Genomic DNA, 12,773 nt, shown 5'->3' on the forward strand with positions numbered 1-12,773 from the left:
GAGGAGTAAGACCGGGTGAAGGGAGAGGTAAAGACAGGGTGAGGAGGAGTAAAGACAGGGTGAGGGAGGCAGTTAAAAGACAGGGTGAGGGGAGTAAAGACAGGGTGGAGGAGTAAAGACAGGGTGAGGGAGTACTAAAAGACAGGGTGAGGGAGGAGTAAAGACAGGGTGAGGAGGAGAGAGTGGTGATGGAGGTAAAGACAGGGTGATGGAGGAGTAAAGACAGGGTGATGGAGGAGTAAAGACAGGGTGATGGAGGAGTAAAGGACAGGGTGATGGAGGAGTAAAGACAGGGTGATGGAGGAGTAAAGACAGGGTGATGAGGAGTAAAGACAGGGTGAGGGAGGAGTACAGACAGGTGATGGAGAGTAAAGACAGGTGGGGAGGAGTAAAGACAGGGTGAGGGAGGAGTAAAGACAGGGTGAGGAGGAGTAAAGACAGGGTGATGGAGGAGTAAAGACAGGGTGATGAGGAGTAAAGACAGGGTGAATGGAGGAGTAAAGACAGGGTGATGGAGGAGGTAAAAGACAGGGGTGAGGAGGAGTAAAGACAGGGTGATGGGGAGTAAAGACAGGGTGAGGGATATAAGAAGGGTGAGGGGAGTAAAGACAGGGTGAGGAGGAGTAAAGACAGGGTGAGGAGAGGTAAAGACAGGGGATGGGGAGTAAAGACAGGGTGATGGAGGAGTAAAGACGGGTGAGGGAGAGGAGTAAAGAAGGTAGGAGGGGGTAAAGACAGGGTGAGGGAGGAGTAAAGACAGGGTGGATGGAGGGGGGTAAAGACAGGGTGATGGAGGAGTAAAGACAGGGTGATGGTGGAGTAAAGACAGGGTGATGGAGGAGTAAAGACAGGGTGAGGGAGAGTAAAGACAGGGTGAGGGAGGAGTAAAGACAGGGGTGAGGGAGAGGTAAAGACAGGTGAGGGGAGGAGTAAAGACAAGGTGATGGAGGAGTAAAGACAGGGTGACGAGGGGGGTAAAGACAGTAGAGCGGTGATGGGAGGAGTAAAGACAGGTGATGGAGGGTAAAGACAGGGTGAGGGAGGGGGTAAAGACAGGGTGAGGGAGGAGTAAAGACAGGGTGAGGGAGGAGTAAAACAGGGTGAGGGAGGAGTAAAGACAGGGTGAGGGAGGAGTAAAGACGGGGAGGGGGAGTAAGACAGGGTGAGGGAGGAGTAAGACAGGGTGAGGGAGGAGTAAGACAGGTGAGGGAGGAGTAAGACAGGGTGAGGGGAGTAAAGACAGGGTGAGGGAGAGTAAAGAACAGGGTGAGGGAGGAGTAAAGACAGGGTGAGGGGGGAGTAAAGACAGGGTGAGGGAGGAGTAAAGACAGGGTGAGGGAGGAGTAAAGACAGGGTGAGGGAGGAGTAAAGACAGGGTGATGGAGTAGTAAAGACAGGGTGAGGGAGTACTAAAGACCAGGGTGAGGGAGGAGTAAAGACAGGGTGAGGGAGAGTAAGACAGGGTGAGGAGGAGTAAAGACAGGTGATGGTGGAAGTAAAAGCAGGGTGATGAGGAGTAAAGACAGGGTGAGTGGAGGAGTAAAGACAGGGTGAGGGAGTACTAAAGACAGGGTGAGGGAGGAGTAAAGACAGGGTGAGAGAGTAAAGACAGGGTGATGGAGGAGTAAAGGACAGGAGTGTGATGGAGAGTTAAGACCTCACCCTGTCTTTACTCCACCATCACCCTGTCTTTACCTCTCCCTCACCCTGTCTTTACTCCTCCATCACCCTGTCTTTACCTCTCCCTCACCCTGTCATTACTCCTCCCTCACCCTGTCATTACTCCTCCATTACCCTGTCTTTACCTCTCCCTCACCCTGTCTTTACCTCTCCCTCACCCTGTCTTTAGTCCTACCTTCAGCCTTAATGTAGTGAACAGAGTATGCGATGACTTTGTCAGAGTTATAATCAGACATTATAAAGGCTCGTGCATGCTTATAACAATACATTTACCCTCAGCCTTCATGTAGTGTACAGAATAAGCGATGACTTTGTCAGCGTTGTAGATGGGTCTCTCCCAGGCCAGTAGGATGGCTGAGGAGGAGATGGTTTCGGCGTGGATGTTCCTGGGAACGCTGGGCCGGTCCTCAGACATCACCACGATGAGRCGTGCCAGGGACAGAACACTGCCCTGGTCGTTCTCCGCCACACACTGGTAAATGGCATCGTCCTCCGTTGTGATCTGAGTGATCACCAATTTACTGTGGAGGGAAACAGAGTCATGAACTTCGGTACAGTCTTTATTAATGGTATGTGTACAATGCCATCAAGCTTAAATTAATACTTGTATTATTATTATTATTMTTTTAAATGTATTACCAGGCAGGTCAATTAAGAACAAATGATTATTTACAATGATGGCCTGACGCGTCGCCATTTGAACTACATAAAACTGCATTGTTGGTAAGTAAGCATTTCACTGTAAGGTCTACACCTGTTGATTTCAACGCATTTGACAAATAACATTCGATTTGATGAGAACAGCTTCACTATTATTACAACAAACCATTCTTGGAGATCATTTGACTGACACGTTGACATTTTTTATGGTTTTCTTTATGTCAATCGTGTTATTGTGAAGTGAAAGACACATTTCCATATTGAGTGGACAATAAAAAAAAATGGTTTGTTCTAATTCAAAAACATTTTTTTAAAGCACTTGAACATCTGTGTTATCTTGTTGCAGGTGCGTGGAAATAGTGTGATGATATCGTCAAAGAAAAGAGAAACCCTCCGATGAACACTATGTGGCCGACACGTTGAATAAACAAAGTGATATCCTATTCTTTGAATATCCAATTTTAAAATGTGAAGTGTTMATTTGAGCTTTAGTACTGCGTTGTTCAGGTGTGACTGTACCTGTTGTACATCTTGATCCTGCCGTTCAGGTGCACCTCCTCTCCGTTCTTCAGCCAGGTGATGCGTGGCGGGGGCACCCCCTGAGCCTGGCACATGAAGCGGGCAGTGCCAGCCCTGGGACGGGTCTGGCTCTCGGGTCTCTCCACCAGTGATGGGGGCTCTAGAGGCAGAACAAGGTGTGTATCCCCCTTTTACTATTTAATATAACTGTGCTATACACATCCAATCTATTTGTGCCGTATTATTGATAGGTTACGACACGTTACGAAAACTCTTAAGAATGGCACGAATATTCTTACATTTGTACTTTTTATTGGTGGATAGAGACAGGAAGCATTAGGAAGTGTAAACAGTGGGACCGGGGTTTGAACCCACACTCACACAGACATACATACGCCAAAGGCTGTGGGGTGTTTCTCAAAATGCATACTACTGTGCTCCGAGTACGCAAATTGGGAGTACGGCAGGGTCGGAAGTACGAGTCTAAATCAAAGTATGCGAAACAGAGCATGGAGGGCACTTCTCGAACGCGTACTCCGTTTGTAGATATTTTGAAGCATCGATGCTTCAACGGAAAGTACGCAAAGAAATATGACGCAACCACGTAAAAATGAAGAACGTTTTCTTGCAATCAATGGCAGCCATTATTTGAGCTGAAGCGAGAGAAAAATACACTCTGTCTTCGAATGCAATTTTGCCTATTCACATCTCATATGTTGCCTGACTACAATATTTTATCTTGATACATTAATAAATACATGCGGTGTTACTGCCATGGTTATCTGCCTACAATACCCATTGTAGTGTGCGTAGGTCGTAGGTCAATAGTAAGTTAATAGGTCTAACTGGCTAGCTACTATCGTTAGCTGCTGCTCAGTGCTGCTCAGCGTGAGGTAATACAGTAGGGGGAGTGCTGCTCAGCGTGAGGTAATACAGTAGGGGGAGTGCTGCTCAGCGTGAGGTAATACAGTAGGGGGGAGTGCTGCTCAAATGGAATGTTTCATGTGTTCTCCAAACTCTCGTCCTCACAAGAACGTACTCAAGAGAACGTCCTCGGAGAATACACTTGGAGCATGAGAGAGTGGAGCACGCTAGGTAGTATGCATATTGAGAAACCACTAAGTGGCTGTAACCACTAGACCGAAACCCAAAGCAATATCCTCCCATTTCAGCTGAAACACATTGTTGGATCAGTATATAGTAGTTTACCTAGCACGGTGAGGTTGGCAGCAGCGATGGTGTAGTTGCGTGTTCTTGGGGTGGTGGCTCTACAGAGGTAGACTCCACTGTGCTGAGGCTTCACATCACTGATTACCAGGTTTCCACTGTCAAACACAAATAAAACTTTTTTTAAAAAAGCATTAAAACACAACACACTTTACAGTACAAACAGTACTTTTAGACCTCAAAAAGAAAGGAGGACCAAGGCACTCTTCATATAATTAATTAAAATGTACTCCCTGACGAAGGCCATGCAGCCGAAACGCGTCGGTTTTTAAAAAACTTTGTTTCTGTTGAACATGCCATACTAATAAAGGCATTTTAATTAATTATATGAAGAGTGCCTTGGTCCTCCTTTCTTTTTGATGACCAATTCACCCCTTTTACCAAAGAGCACCTTCTATCTACCAAAATGTACTATTGTGTACCTTAGTAGCGCTTCCCTTCCTCCTCTTTCTACTAGTACTTTTAGACCGCTGAAGCCCAAATTTTCCTACAGAAAATAAATTTTTCTATATATTTTTTATAACAATAATAAAATCACATACAACACAAAACAAATATGATGTCACTGATACATAAATGACAAGCTGTAAAGGTGGGTCTTTAATCGTGATTTAAAAACCTCAATGGTGGCCGATGTTGCACAGAGCATTATGGGTACAGTGGTGCATCATGCATCCTCTCACCTGCCCAGCACCCTGGCATTGAACACGTCGATGGGTTTACTGTCGGCCCGGCTCCAGGAGATGATGGGTCTGGGGTTGCCCGTAGCAACACACTCCAGGACCACGGTGTAGTGGAGGGAAGCCGTCATGTTTTGGGGGCCCGCTATGATCCGGGGCCTCTGACGCGGTTTAGGGCCAGAACCTACACAGAGACAAAAAAATAAGTTTTAGTTGTGCATTTATTTTCACAGTAAAAACCAGTACAATTTAAAAGAAGGCATACTGTATGTGCATGTGAGGTAGAGAAGAAGGATGGGCTTATAAACAAGTCTACCCATAATCTTAATTGAAAGCACACACACACCTGGGTTGATGACGGAGAGCATTGCCTCTCTACTCTTGACGCGGTTGCCGATGTTGGTGGCCACACAACGGTACTTCCCAGCATCCTCTAGTTGGACGTTTTGAATCTGGAGAGCTCCGTTGGGCAGGACTGTGATTCTAGAGAGACAAATGGAAAATGATGKCCAGGACGAGGGCCCAGTCACGAAACACTTCTTCAGAAAAAAATAAGAAGAAGCTCATAAGATAGTTCGTAAGTGCAATTCCTCAACAATATCTTAAGATTGAATGATTTTCTTATAAACTTCTCAAATATCTTCTTAAGATGGTTGTTGCTAGGCAACTGTTTTCGCTAGCTATCTAGCGAGCAACGGCAATCATGTTAGCATATTTCTTACTGAGATTACTGTTCTAAAACATGTTCTTGGGTTTAAAATAATCACTACTGACCAGGGCCTGATAGAACAGTATAAACACAGTCCCCAAAAAATTATTACAATCTAGTCAAAGTAAAGGACAGACAGACAGATACAGTATGAGGTGGCTGAAGACAGTTGCTCTTTCTCGTTCCTCACATCTTCTCTCCTCGTCTACCTTCTCACAGAGGAATTGAGACAGAGCCAAGTTCCAGCAGCTACCTACCTGTCTGTCTCCAACGGTAGTGTGCTTTGGTCTAGCTCCCAGGTGATGGTGGCAGGAGGGTTAGAGGTCACCTGGCAGGTGAACCTGGCCACGGAACCCTCGGTCACTTCCAAAAGCACGGGCTGCACCACGAATGGTGAGATATCTGCAATGCGGTGAAAACACAATCAACAAAGGAAGCAGTGGTTTCTCGTTTTAATATTAACTCTGTAAAGTCACAGAACCACTGAGTTCTTCTATGCGGGGCARCAGGTAGCCTAGTGGTTCGGGCATTGGGCCAGTAACCGTAAAGGTTGCTAGATTGAATCCCCCGAGCTGACAAGGTAAAAATMTGTCGTTCTKCCCCTGAACAAGGCAGTTRACCCACTGTTCCTAGGCCGTCATTGTAAATRAGAATTTGTTCTTAACTGACTTGCCTAGTTAAATAAAGGTTAAATAAAATAAAACAAGAGTAGATACAAGAAGGTGCTAAAAATGTTTCTCTCAGGAGCTTGAAAAGGGTTAGTGCTAAAGGGTAAAGGTTTAGTGCTAAAGGGCTTTAGTGCTAAAGGGCTAATTAGTGTTAAAGGGCTTTAGTGCTAAAGGGTTAGTGTTAAAGGGCTTTAGTGCTAAAGCAGAGGTTCTTAATCTTTTTCAGCCTGGGACCCAAATTAAATATTCTGTTTTCCTGGGACCCAAATTAAATATTCTGTTTTCCTGGGACCCAAATGAGATATTCTGTTTTCCTGGGACCCAAATTAGATATTCTGTTTTCCTGGGACCCAAGTTTAGGAACATATGCAACTATATGTAAATATTAGTACATTTCATTGCCCTTATGCCTAAAACAAATGCAATATCGACAAAAAACAAATAAACAATGAAATGAAATAGCCAAACAAATATCTATTCATGTTTATTTCCCCCCATTAAAAAGTCTGACATATCTGTCTAGGTTGGAACTGTTGCTGCTAAAATACAATAAATAATTTTCATTCTGAACTGGGACAAACTGATTGATCCAGGCTGTATCACATCCGGCCGTGATTGGGAGACCAGAAAACACACACACAGTCCTAATGAGAGGTGTGTGGCTGGTTGAARTTTTCAACAAGAACTTCTACAGTAAGATGTACAGTAGGCCTGATCATTTTTGTTACTTAGTAGGCCTGATCATACTGTTACTTAGGGTTGCACTATCAGTAGCTAGCTAGCTTGCTTTGGCTAACGTTAGCTATTAGCTGTGTACAAGGCCAGGGGATTGTTTAAAAGAGAAACTCACATATACTACTATGAGATAGTACTCCCTTATTTCTGCTAATCGCCTTTTATAATACACTGCTCAAAAAAATAAAGGGAACACTTAAACAACACAATGTAACTCCAAGTCAATCACACTTCTGTGAAATCAAACTGTCCACTTAGGAAGCAACACTGATTGACAATAAATTTCACATGCTGTTGTGCAAATGGAATAGACAAAAGGTGGAAATTATAGGCAATTAGCAAGACACCCCCAATAAAGGAGTGGTTCTGCAAGTGGTGACCACAGACCACTTCTTCAGTTTCCTATTGCTTCCTGGCTGATGTTTTGGTCACTTTTGAATGCTGGCGGTGCTTTCACTCTAGTGGTAGCATGAGACGGAGTCTACAACCCACACAAGTGGCTCAGGTAGTGCAGCTCATCCAGGATGCACATCAATGCGAGCTGTTGGCAAGAAGGTTTGCTGTGTCTGTCAGCGTAGTGTCCAGAGCATGGAGGCGCTACCAGGAGACAGGCCAGTACATCAGGAGACGTGGAGGAGCCATAGGAGGGCAACAACCCAGCAGCAGGACCGCTACCTCCACCTTTGTGCAAGGAGGAGCACTGCCAGAGCCCTGCAAAATGACCTCCAGCAGGCCACAAATGTGCATGTGTCAGCATATGGTCTCACAAGCGGTCTGAGGATCTCATCTCGGTACCTAATGGCAGTCAGGCTACCTCTGGCGAGCACATGGAGGGCTGTGCGGCCCCCCCAAAGAAATGCCACCCCACACCATGACTGACCACCGCCAAACCGGTCATGCTGGAGGATGTTGCAGGCAGCAGAACGTTCTCCACGGCGTCTCCAGACTCTGTCACGTCTGTAACATGTGCTCATGTGTTCAGTGTGAACCTGCTTTCATCTGTGAAGAGCACAGGGCGCCAGTGGCGAATTTGCCAATCTTGGTGTTCTCTGGCAAATGCCAAACGTCCTGCACGGTGTTGGGCTGTAAGCACAACCCCCACCTGTGGACGTTGGGCCTCTACCACCCTCATGGAGTCTGTTTCTGACCGTTTGAGCAGACACATGCACATTTTGGCCTGCTGGAGGTCTTTTGCAGGGCTCTGGCAGTGCTCCTCCTTGCACAAAGGCGGCGGTAGCGGTCCTGCTGCTGGGTTGTTGCCCTCCTACGGCCTCCTCCACGTCTCGTGATGTACTGGCCTGTTCTCTGGTAGCGCCTCCATGCTCTGGACACTACGCTGACAGACACAGCAAACCTTCTTGCCACAGCTCGCATTGATGTGCCATCCTGGATGAGCTGCACTACCTGAGCCACTTGTGTGGGTTGTAGACTCCGTCTCATGCTACCACTAGAGTGAAAGCACCGCCAGCATTCAAAAGTGACCAAAACATCAGCCAGGAAGCATAGGAAAATGAGAAGTGGTCTGTGGTCACCACCTGCAGAACCACTCCTTTATTGGGGGTGTCTTGCTAATTGCCTATAATTTCCACTTTTGTCTATTCCATTTGCACAACAGCATGTGAAATTTATTGTCAATCAGTTGGCTTCCTAAGTGGACAGTTTGATTTCACAGAAGTGTGATTGACTTTGAGTTACATTGTGTTGTTTAAGTGTTCCCTTTCTTTTTTGAGCAGTGTATATAGTCACAGGACCAGGTCAATACCATGTTAAAGAACCCAGTCATAGGACCAGATCAATACCATGTTAAAGACCCCCAGTCACAAGATCAGGTCAATACCATGTTAAAGACCCCATCACAGGACCAGGTCAATACCATGTTAAAGACCCCAGTCACAGGACCAGGTAACACCATGGTAAAGACCCCAGTCACAGGACCAGGTCAATACCATGTTACAGACCCAGTCATAGGACCAGGTCAATACCATGTTAAAGACCCCAGTCACAGGATCAGGTCAATACCATTAAAGACCCCAGTCACAGGACCAGGTCAATACCATGTTAAAGACCCCAGTCACAGGACCAGGTCAACACATGTTAAAGACCCAGTCACAGGACCAGGTCAATACCATGTTAAAGACCCCAGTCACAGGACCAGGTCAACACCATGTTAAAGACCCCAGTCACAGGACCAGGTAACACCATGTAAAAGACCCCAGTCACAGGACCAGGTCAACACCATGTTAAAGACCCAGTCACAGGACCAGATCAATACCATGTTAAAGACCCTAGTCACAGGACCTGTCAACACCATTTAAAGACCCCAGTCACAGGACTAGGTCAACCCATGTTAAAGACCCCAGTCACAGGACTAGGTCAACACCCGCCCGTTTAACCCGTAAGTCAGCTGCACCAAACGTGTCGGAGGAAACACCTTTCAACTGACGACCAGAGTCAGCCTGCAGGCGCCCGATCCGCCACAAGGAGTCGCTAGAGAGCGATGAGCCAGCACCCCCGGCCAACCCTCCCCTAACCCGGACGACGCTGAGCCAATTGTGCACCGCCCTATGGGGCTTTCGGTCACGGGCGGTTGACACAGCCTGGGATCAAATCAGGTGCCTTTAGACTGCTGCTCCACTGTTAGTGAGCCTGCCAGGTCAGTGCCTTAGACGCTGCTCCACTGTATAGTGAGCCCGCCAGGTCAGTGCCTTAGACTGCTGCTCCACTGTTTAGTGAGCGCCGCCAGGTCAGTGCCTTAGACTGTGCTCACTGTTAGTGAGCCCGCCAGGTCAGTGCTTAGACTGCTGCTCCACTGTTTAGTGAGCCGCCCAGGTCAGTGCCTTAGACTGCTGCTCCACTGTTTAGTGAGCCCGCCAGGTCAGTGCCTTTGACTGCTGCTCCACTGTTTAGTGAGCCCGCCAGGTCAGTGCCTTAGACTGCTGCTCCACTGTTTAGTAAGCCCGCCAAGTCAGTGCCTTAGACGGCTGCTCCACTGTTTAGTGAAGCCCGCCAGGTCAGTGCCTTAGACGGCTGCTCCACTGTTTAGTGAGCCCGCCAGGTCAGTGCCTTAGGACTGCTGCTCTCACTGTTTAGTGAGCCCGCCAGGTCAGTGCCTTAGACTGCTGCTCCACTGTTAGTGAGCCCGCCAGTCAGTGCCTTTAGACTGGCTGCTTCACTGTTTAGTGAGCCGCCAGGTCAGTGCTGCCTTAGGACTTGCTGCTCCCACTGTTTAGTGAGCCCGCCAGGTCAGTGCCTTAGACTTGCTGCTCCACTGTTTAGTGAGCCCGCCCAGGTTCATGGCCTTAGACTGCTGCTCCACTGTTTAGTGAGCCCGCCAGGTCAGTGCCTTAGACTGCTGCTCCACTGTTTAGTGAGCCCGCCAGGTCAGTGCCTTAGACTGCTGCTCCACTGTGTAGTGAGCCTGCCAGGTCAGTGCCTTAAACTGCTGCTCCACTCGGGAGGCCATCAGCTAAATATATTATTTAAAAAAAATATTGTCAACAGAAGAAACATCTAGAAATAAAACCATGGCATGTAGTCCTAGGTCCTCACCGCCCAGCGCAAACTACCCTTGGCCTTGTTAAGATGATCTAACGTCCATCTAGCCAATCACCACCCATTGATAAGAGGGGCCATTCTCTGTGTTGGGTGTTTCTGCCGGTGGTTGGGGTCAGCCATGTTGGCTGTGTGGCCAAAGCCAGAAAACCGCTCTACTAATGCGGTCATCCCAGCCCTGTCGTAAACAGCAGATCAATGGACAGGTCAGAATGCACAAAGATTCCCTTTAAAGAGGTCAGGGTTCACCCCAGCCCCCTGTCCATTCAATTTCAGCCCAAATTGTGGGAGACCCGGCGGGATCGAAGACTGTTACCGGTCTGGTCAGCTATTGTCTACCAAAAACTGGGACTTGCATATACTAATGTTTCATTTTACATTTTTACATTTTASGCATTTAGCAAACACTCTTTTCCAGAGCGACTTACAGGAGCAATTAGTGTTAGATGCCTTGCTCAATGGCACATCGACAGATTTTTCACCTTGTCCTTTCGGTTACTGGTCCAACGCTCTTAACTGCTRGGCTCCCTGCCATCTTACTTCATGTTTTTTTGTTCATTTTTGAAAATATGATACAATGTAGTGTGATGTCATAGAGCATGTTGCAGACCAGTGTGCTACTGCAGGTGGTATAACACTGACTGTTATCAGACTGAAATCAGACGCAATAAACATCACACAACTCTGGTGGCTTTCCTTTCCTGAGCTTTTTTCAAATGTCTGAGAGGAACTAAAATACTATTTTWGAGTGGATAATACAACCTAGTCACCCACATGACAGATCGGGCCTAGCCTATAGATACATAGAACAATAGAGTTCATCTCGACAATGACGGCGAGTGTAGGAGAGGCACGGAAAGGACCAATGACTGGCAGATTAGTGACAGGATAGAGGACAGCAGCCCACCACACCCCAGAGATTGAGTGGAAACATCATTCTTTGGGGATGCTTTTCTGCAAAGGGGACAGGACGACTGCACCGTATTGAGGGGAGGATGGATGGGGCCATGTATCGCGAGATCTTGGCCAACAACCTCTTCCCTCAGTAAGAGCATTGAAGATGGGTCGTGGCTGGTTCTTCCAGCATGACAACGACCCGAAACACACAGCCAGGGCAACTAAGGAGTGGCTCCGTAAGAAGCATCTAAGGTCCTGGAGTGGCCTAGCCAGTCTCCAGACTGAACCAATAGAAAATCTTTGGAGGGAGCTGAAAGTCCGTATGTGCCACCGACAGCCCCGAAACCTGAAGGATCTGGAGAAGGTCTGTATGGAGGAGTGGGCCAAAATCCCTGCTGCAGTGTGTGCAAACCTGGTCAAGAACTACAGGAAACGTATGATCTCTGTAATTGCACACAAAGGTTTCTGTACCAAATATTAAGTTCTGCTTTTCTGATGTATCAATACTTATGTCATGCAATAAAATGCAAATTATTTACTTAAAAATCATTAATGTGATTTTGGATTTTTTGTTTAGATTCCGTCTCTCACAGTTGAAGTGTACCTATGATAAAAATTACAGACCTCTACATGCTTGTAAGTAGAGAAACTTCAAAATGGCAGTGTATCAATACTTGTTCTCCCCACTGTATATATATACACATCAATTACACAATACATGAAAAGAAAAACTCAATCATATGAAACAAACATATTCTTCAGTAAAAATATCTTCTAACATCTGTCTGAATTGCCCTAGCGGCACCAACTCTAAAGGAGTTACATTTACATTTACATTTAAGTCATTTAGCAGACGCTCTTATCCAGAGCGATTTACAAATTTTTCTAGATCATTCCCACATTCTCCAGGGTTAGCCATCCCTGAGTCCAGGTCTGGTAACTTATACGTCTAAAGGTTAACAATGAGTTAAAGGTGTGGCGGAAGTTTTAATATATATTTATACATCTTCTCATTCCATTCTTTTACTTTTAGCTTTGTCTATTGTTGTGAATTGTTAGATACTACTGCTCTGTTGGAGCTAGGAACACAAGCATTTCGCTACACCCGCAATAACATCTGCTAAATATGTGTATGTAACCAATAAAATTGATTTGAGGTTGGAGGAGGGGCCCTCTCTCTTTCTCTCTCTGCTGCTGCTCCCAGTCTGTCCAGAGGCCCAGAGAGTTCAAGGGTTACCTCTCTCTCTCGCTCTCTCCTCTCTCTTCTCTCTCTTCTCTCTCTCTCTCTCTCTCTCTTCTCTCTCTCTCTCTCTCTCTCTCTCTCTCTCAGGGAGATGTGATTTATAATTCACTAGAAGCCACTTCTCGCTCATTGGGAAAGGATTTGTGATGTCACGGCCTGGCCTGGCCTGCTCTGAGCTCTGGCTGGGTTGGGGTTATCCTGTA

The 12,773-nt window shown here is 46.6% G+C and overlaps 1 pseudogene; it reads right to left on the minus strand.

The window, feature by feature from the left end:
* LOC112068465 (protogenin B-like) overlaps positions 1 to 12,773 on the minus strand; it is a 57,424-nt pseudogene that overhangs the window by 36,829 nt on the left and 7,822 nt on the right.

This window comes from Salvelinus sp. IW2-2015, unplaced genomic scaffold (assembly GCF_002910315.2).
Source record: "Salvelinus sp. IW2-2015 unplaced genomic scaffold, ASM291031v2 Un_scaffold537, whole genome shotgun sequence".
NCBI lineage: Eukaryota > Metazoa > Chordata > Actinopteri > Salmoniformes > Salmonidae > Salvelinus > Salvelinus sp. IW2-2015.